General features: G+C 45.7%; 1 pseudogene; it reads left to right on the top strand.

Moving 5' to 3' along the window:
- Window positions 1–4,928, top strand: part of LOC102770651 — a 6,993-nt pseudogene extending 2,065 nt beyond the window's left edge.
- Window positions 4,929–6,310: the final 1,382 nt, after the last annotated feature.

Here is a 6,310-nt window from a genome sequence, read left to right as displayed (position 1 = left end):
GCCTCTGCCATAGGCTATCCAGCAGGAGCTATGGAGAGATCTGCAGATTCCTCTTCTTTGTTTGGGGTGTGTAGGTGCCCAGATGAGGTCCAGCTGTGAAGCAATGTCAGCTCCTGTGGGGCCTTGGACCTTCTTTTGGATGGCCTGGGTTTCTCTGACCCAGCTGCAGTTTGTTAGGAAATTTTAGATTGCAAAGGGCCAAGCCATTCATATGCAAAAGCCTCTCCATGAAGCTTGGGTGGGGCACAGCTTGGGTGGGGCGGGGTCTCAGGGAATCAACAGGGCGGAGCAAACAGCTATGGCTGATCCTCAGCCCTGCCCTAAGAGGCCCCAGGTCTCAGTGTTCCTCGGGCGATAATCACTACAAGCACCTCTGAGAGAAAGCTGCCCTCGAGTTCCGCCCAATGCCAAACAGTCCAGTTTCTCCCCGTATGAGTCTGGATCCCCAGAGACTCGCCTGGAACTGGAGTTCAGAGCAGTCGGGAGCTTGTGACTCCCTCCTGATTGAAAAAGACAACTGCATCCTCAGTTGCCAGCCCTTTCTGTGCTCACGCCTCCGTACATCTGCACTTTACTTCCGCACCTCCTCTGAGTCTCAGTGCACTTTTCTCTTTCCTTCTAGTTGTAGAATTTCCACTCAGCCAACCTTCCTGTGGTTCTGGGTGATGTCCATTTTGTCTTTAAGTTGTAGTTTTGAAGTGGTTGTGCAAGGCAGCAATTTCAGGTGTTTACCTATGTCGCCATCTTGGTTTCTCCAGAGTTACATTTCTTTTAACCACCATATACTCAGTCTCTGGTACAGTAAGTAGCACAAAGTAGATATTCAATAAATATTTGTTTAATAAATACATGACAGTTATTACTTTTACTAGTTGAACAGGTTGAACCAATATCATGGGAGATAATTTCTTAAAAGACTTAACTTCTAAAAAATGATGAAACGGCCCTGACTGGTTTGGCTCACTGGATGGAGCGTCCGCCTGGGGACTGGGGGGTCCCGGGTTTGATTCCGGTCAGGGGCATGTACCTTGGTTGCAGGCACATCCCCGGTGGGAGGTGTGCAGGAGGCAGCTGATCGATCCTTCTCTCTCATCAATGTTTCTGACCCTCTGTCCCTCTCCCTTCCTCTCTGTAAAAAATCAATAAAATATATTTTAAAAAAATAAAAATAAATAAAAAATGATGAAACAAGAAGTTTCCTGAAAAGTCTGTAAGAACAGATTATCAAAATGATGTTCTGTGAAATAGTCTGCAGGTTATTTATAATTCAGCAAAGATTTCTGATGGCTCTATTCACCCACCTTCCCAATTCTGTATCATGTAAAGTATAATTCTGCCTTGATATATGAGAAAAACTAAAACTGGAACATTTTAAAGAACAATTTAAACAATGTCCTATCTGTTTGGCATATGAGGTATCTTTGGCAATAAGTCACTTGATATATCTGTATGAACATATTGAGATAAAGCAAATCATTTTTACGTGTAGTTAAATGAGTCTCTGTACTTATCTATTGCAACTCATAATCATTGCTACTGTTCAAATATATTAGGGTTGAGCATAACATGAAAATGGAAGCACAAGAAAGATTAGCATTCATGGATCTATAGATGTCTCATGCCACTGGCTTAACCATTTTCTTTAGATTTTTCACAGTTATGGTATATTTCACAGCCTGAAATATAATAATATATAATATTATTGATATGGAAGGCACACAAATAATGTACAATTATTATTCTAAAATGAAAGTTTCTAACTATCTGTTTAAAATGTATTTTTATTTATTTTTAATGTATTTTTGTTGATAGTATTATAGATATCTCCCATTTCCCCTTTGCCCCCCTCCTCCCCAACTATTTTTTTTGAGTTTTAGAAGAATGTTTATAGTTAATCTAATATTAGACAGATCATAACCTTGAAGATAGCCACTGAAATCAAAATAAACTGTAAAATGCATCCCTTTAGGAAAATCTCACAAAAGATTGTTTAGCGAGACTATTTGAAACAATTAAAGGATATACTTATTTCCAGGCTATAGCAAGAGAAATTCAGTTTGTTTGGAGATTGATCTACCACTACATTTTGGATTGGGGAAGAGTCTCATTTTGATATTCAATACAGAAACTAGATTATAACTTTGAAAGTGAATTCTGTATGGCCCGAGACATGTAGAAACTAATGTGAAAGTAAATAACTATAGAGACAACAGACCATCTCATATATCCAGTGTAAATCTTGGGACAATCTAATAGAAACCATAGTTGAGAACATGTTAAACTCAAAAATCCTGTAGCCTTTGGGCTTATATGGTTCTGGACTCCCCCTAGTGGTTCAAACTTTTGGTGTTTTAATTGATACTCTTCAGGTCATAGAATCACCAAGTTTATTAAAAACAAATTTTAAAAAAGAACCACACAACTCATATTAGGCTGATTTTCCACAAAGAGAAGACTATGTTAATGAGTGGTATAATAAATGTGGATATTACGATAGCTGAAATAATAGTGTTGCAATGGTCTGAAGAGACAAGGGGATTTCACTCACTGACTGGGGAAGCCAGTTATAGTTCTGCTGAGAGTGTGTGAATAAGAACTGAAGGCTCTGGAACAAGATTCTTGGTTGCTCTAAGGCAGCCGTGGGCAAACTACAGCCCGCGGGCCGGATCCGGCCCATTTGAAATGAATAAAACTAAAAAAAAAAAAAAAAAAAAGACCGTACCCTTTTATGTAATGATGTTTACTTTGAATTTATATTAGTTCACACAAACACTCCATCCATGCTTTTGTTCCGGCCCTCCGGTCCAGTTTAAGAACCTATTGTGGCCCTTGAGTCAAAAAGTTTGCCCACCCCTGCTCTAAGGTGAGAACTGGACCTTCTAGGGAAAGGGTGAAGTGATTGTTTCCTATAATGCATATAACATACAAAATACGTTAATCAAGTGTTCATGTTATTGGTAAGACTTCCGACCAACAATAGGCTATTAGCAGTTAAGTTTTTGGAGCTGATAAAAGTTATACAATGATTTTTGACTGAGTGTGTGTGTGTGTGTGTGTGTGTTGGTACCCTTAACTCTAGTGTTGTTCAAGGGTAAACTATTTTCATAAGTAGAAAAACAACTAACCACCAGTAACTTAAGCACTCAATCTGCAATCTCAATTTTGAAATCTTATAAATTGGGGTTGCATGCTGGGGTCCAGCCCCAGCAGGTCCAGGGGTTCCCAAAGGTGTGGACAGAGTCGGTGAAGAAGGAATGACACGGTGACAGCATTCAGGTGGTCATCATAGCTAGGTTCTCTCTTTATTCTAGTACATTTATACCATTTGATCCTATAAGCATGCCTCTATAATCACATCATGGTATGTTTTGGGTAATGTTCTACAGTTCCTTGTTTCTTATCTGACCTTTGCCAAAAATCCTATCTCTATCTAGTTCTATTGATTTCCCAGTAAAGGTTATGTCCTCCCAGCCCTGCTGCTTGCCTTCCCTGGGACTGCCCTGTGCCAGTGAGTCTCCAGGGGTATAGGCTTTGGTGCTTTCCCTGGTGGGCAGATCCCTGGGGATGTGGGCCCAACAAGTCCCAAATTTATTGCCAACAGTCTTAGTCCAAGTTCTTCATAAGTAGTACATGGTATTTCTGTAACACTAGGGGGATTTACTGATTTATTCTCTTCCTTAGTCCTGTTAATCCCTAACCTGGGGAAACAACCTTTCTTGGGGAGGTGGTCTGTTTAAAACACATAGCGCTAAGAGGGGAAGCAAACCACATGCCATATACGCCAGGTCCCTTGAAACATAAGCTGTGCAGATGTTTCTTCCCTGCAGCGACTGTGTCAAGCAGCAAGGGTGGACCGGAATCCAGCAGTTGCACAGATCCCACCGCCCAGGACCAGCAAGCTAGGAGCCCACGAGTTTCGGTGCCCATTCAGACTTTCACAATCAGAGAAGGCAGCAAAGGCGGCATCATCAGGAACTACCACGCCTTGGTCTTGTCATCCAGTATACCCAAGATACTGGCAACATTATCATCAAGCGATGGCTTGGATGCGAAGCCACCAGAATGCCTATCTGAAGGCCGTAAAGTCTTATTTCAGTTCTCCGTGGTACTTCACTCTGGGAGATCTTCCCCGAAGCTCTTATGCTAAGAAGGGTGATCTCCTCAGTCCTTCTGTGCCCATCACTTGGCCTCCCAGGGCTCCCACTGTGGTTATTCACCTTCTCCAAGGTCTGGGCACCGTCCTCACGACAGCACAAGCGAAGACCAATCTTGGTCCACAGAGGAGGCGACAGTGACCGGCTCAGATGCTTGGGTGGAGTACGACCTGAGCAGCATGGAGATCACGGAGGAGCTCCGCCAGTACTTTGCGGAGACCGAGAGGCACAGGGACGAGCGGCGGCGGCGGCAGCAGCAGGATGCGCAGGGCCTGGAGGGCTATGTGAACGCCAACCACGACCTGTATTACAAGACGCGCCGCTCCACGGAGCCCCCCTGCGAGAGCCCCAGCGAAAGGCGCCAGGCCGACATGAAGCGCTTGTAGGGGGACAGCGCCGCCAAGATGCAGGCCACGGAGGCAGCCGTGCAGCTGAGCTGTAACAAGCACTTTGACCGAAAGCGGTCCAAGTACTGGCCGGTCATCCCGCTGAAGTTCTGAGCCCTGGGCCCCAGCCATCACCCCCTTCCTTTGGGATTTGCTCCTTCACCTGCTTCTGTGCATTTGCTCAGGGAAAGGGGGCTTTGTCCTGAGAAATCAGCATGTTCACCAAAGTGCCAGTGAGCCCGTCATGGGATGGAGGTGGGCGTGCGGGGGGGAGGGGAAGGGGAGGGATAATGTAATATGTCAGCCTTTTTAAAGCAGCAGGGCGTGTACTGTTGCCTGCATGAGAGATGTCCCTTTGACATAAAATGATAATTTCATATGCAAAAAACACACACACAACAAAAAATAAAAAAAATTGGGATTGCCGTGAAGGTGGGAAAAATAGAGGTCGGAGATGTGAGTAGGATAACAAGGCATATTTTTTATTTTGAATATCTGCAGCTCTTTTTGATGTGCAGAATTTTAAAAGATAGGAAATGTATTCCAGCTGATAAGAGTCATTCCCTGTGGCTAGAGGAGAGGAAAGGTGGAAAGAGAACAGCAGGGAGTTTAATGTAGACAGGCATCACCTCTAATACTGGTATTACTGTGCCCCAAATAGACAATCATCACGTATCGCATGGATAGAAGAGGTTACAATTAGGTTGTTGTCAAAGAGCATTAAAGGGAGTAAATCAGGAACCTGAATAGAATGTATTGGTGTGCCACAATACGTCGGATGGCCTGGTTTTCCTTCGTCAAGGGATTTAAAATGCTACACGGGCCTTCTCTCTCGCTATGCTGGCGCTTTTCTATGCGAAGGGCAAGCCTGAACCTTCCAAACAGGTTGGAACCCGGGTTGTCGAAGGCATCAAAGATGTTATTTCTCAGGTACTCAAGTCACCTAACACATTCGTACGGAAGCACTCCAGAATACTGTGCCCATGGGGACAGGAGACAGCAGTCTAGGCCAGCTGTTCTCAACCTTGGCTGCACATGAGAATCACCTGGGAATCTTTTTAAAATCCTGATTTCTGGGCCTCATCCTCCGGAAATTCTCTTTGTTATGGGGTGGGGCCACAACATTAGTAACACAGAAACAGAATTTCCGGAGGACGAGGTCCAGAAATCAGGACTTTAAAAAGATTCCCAGGTGATGCTCATGTGCAGCCAAGGTTGAGAGCCACTGCTCTAGGCTGACCTTCAAGGCACAGGTGGTGATGCTCCGGGAGAGCCCGGGAGAGAGGCCAGGGGGTGGCTCTCCACACCACCGAGTCATCAGACCTGAGACCGAGAGAAGTTAGCTTCCGCTGCCTCCCAGACGCCCGGAACGATTTGCCCGTAAAGCCATGGAATCGCCGGTGCGTCATCAAAGCCGACACCACAACAAACTACACCGCAGACCCAGACCATCGTCTAACTTCGCGATTGGCCCTTTTGGCCTCCACTCAGAGGCCGGTGACTCTCCTGGCGCATGCGCGTCACCTGCTTCCGGCCGGGTGCTCGGTGCGCAGGCCTTTCTGGCCCGGGTGCAATTCCTACCCCGCTTTCCTCGGCCAGGTTTCTCTGTGTGCCATGGCTCCCGACCCAGGCCTCCTGCCCGAAGGGCCTATCTTAAAGCTCCTACCCGTAGACACTCGGGACCGGGGTACCCAGCGTTGCCGCCTGGGGCCGGCAGCCTTCCGTGCCCTGGGCGCGCACTTGGGCTCGGCGGTGAAGATCTCGCTGCCG

Source organism: Myotis davidii, unplaced genomic scaffold (genome assembly GCF_000327345.1).
Source record: "Myotis davidii unplaced genomic scaffold, ASM32734v1 scaffold46, whole genome shotgun sequence".
Classification (NCBI taxonomy): Eukaryota; Metazoa; Chordata; class Mammalia; order Chiroptera; family Vespertilionidae; genus Myotis; species Myotis davidii.
Note: the sequence above shows the minus strand (reverse complement) of the source record. Positions and strands in the feature narration are given on the sequence as shown.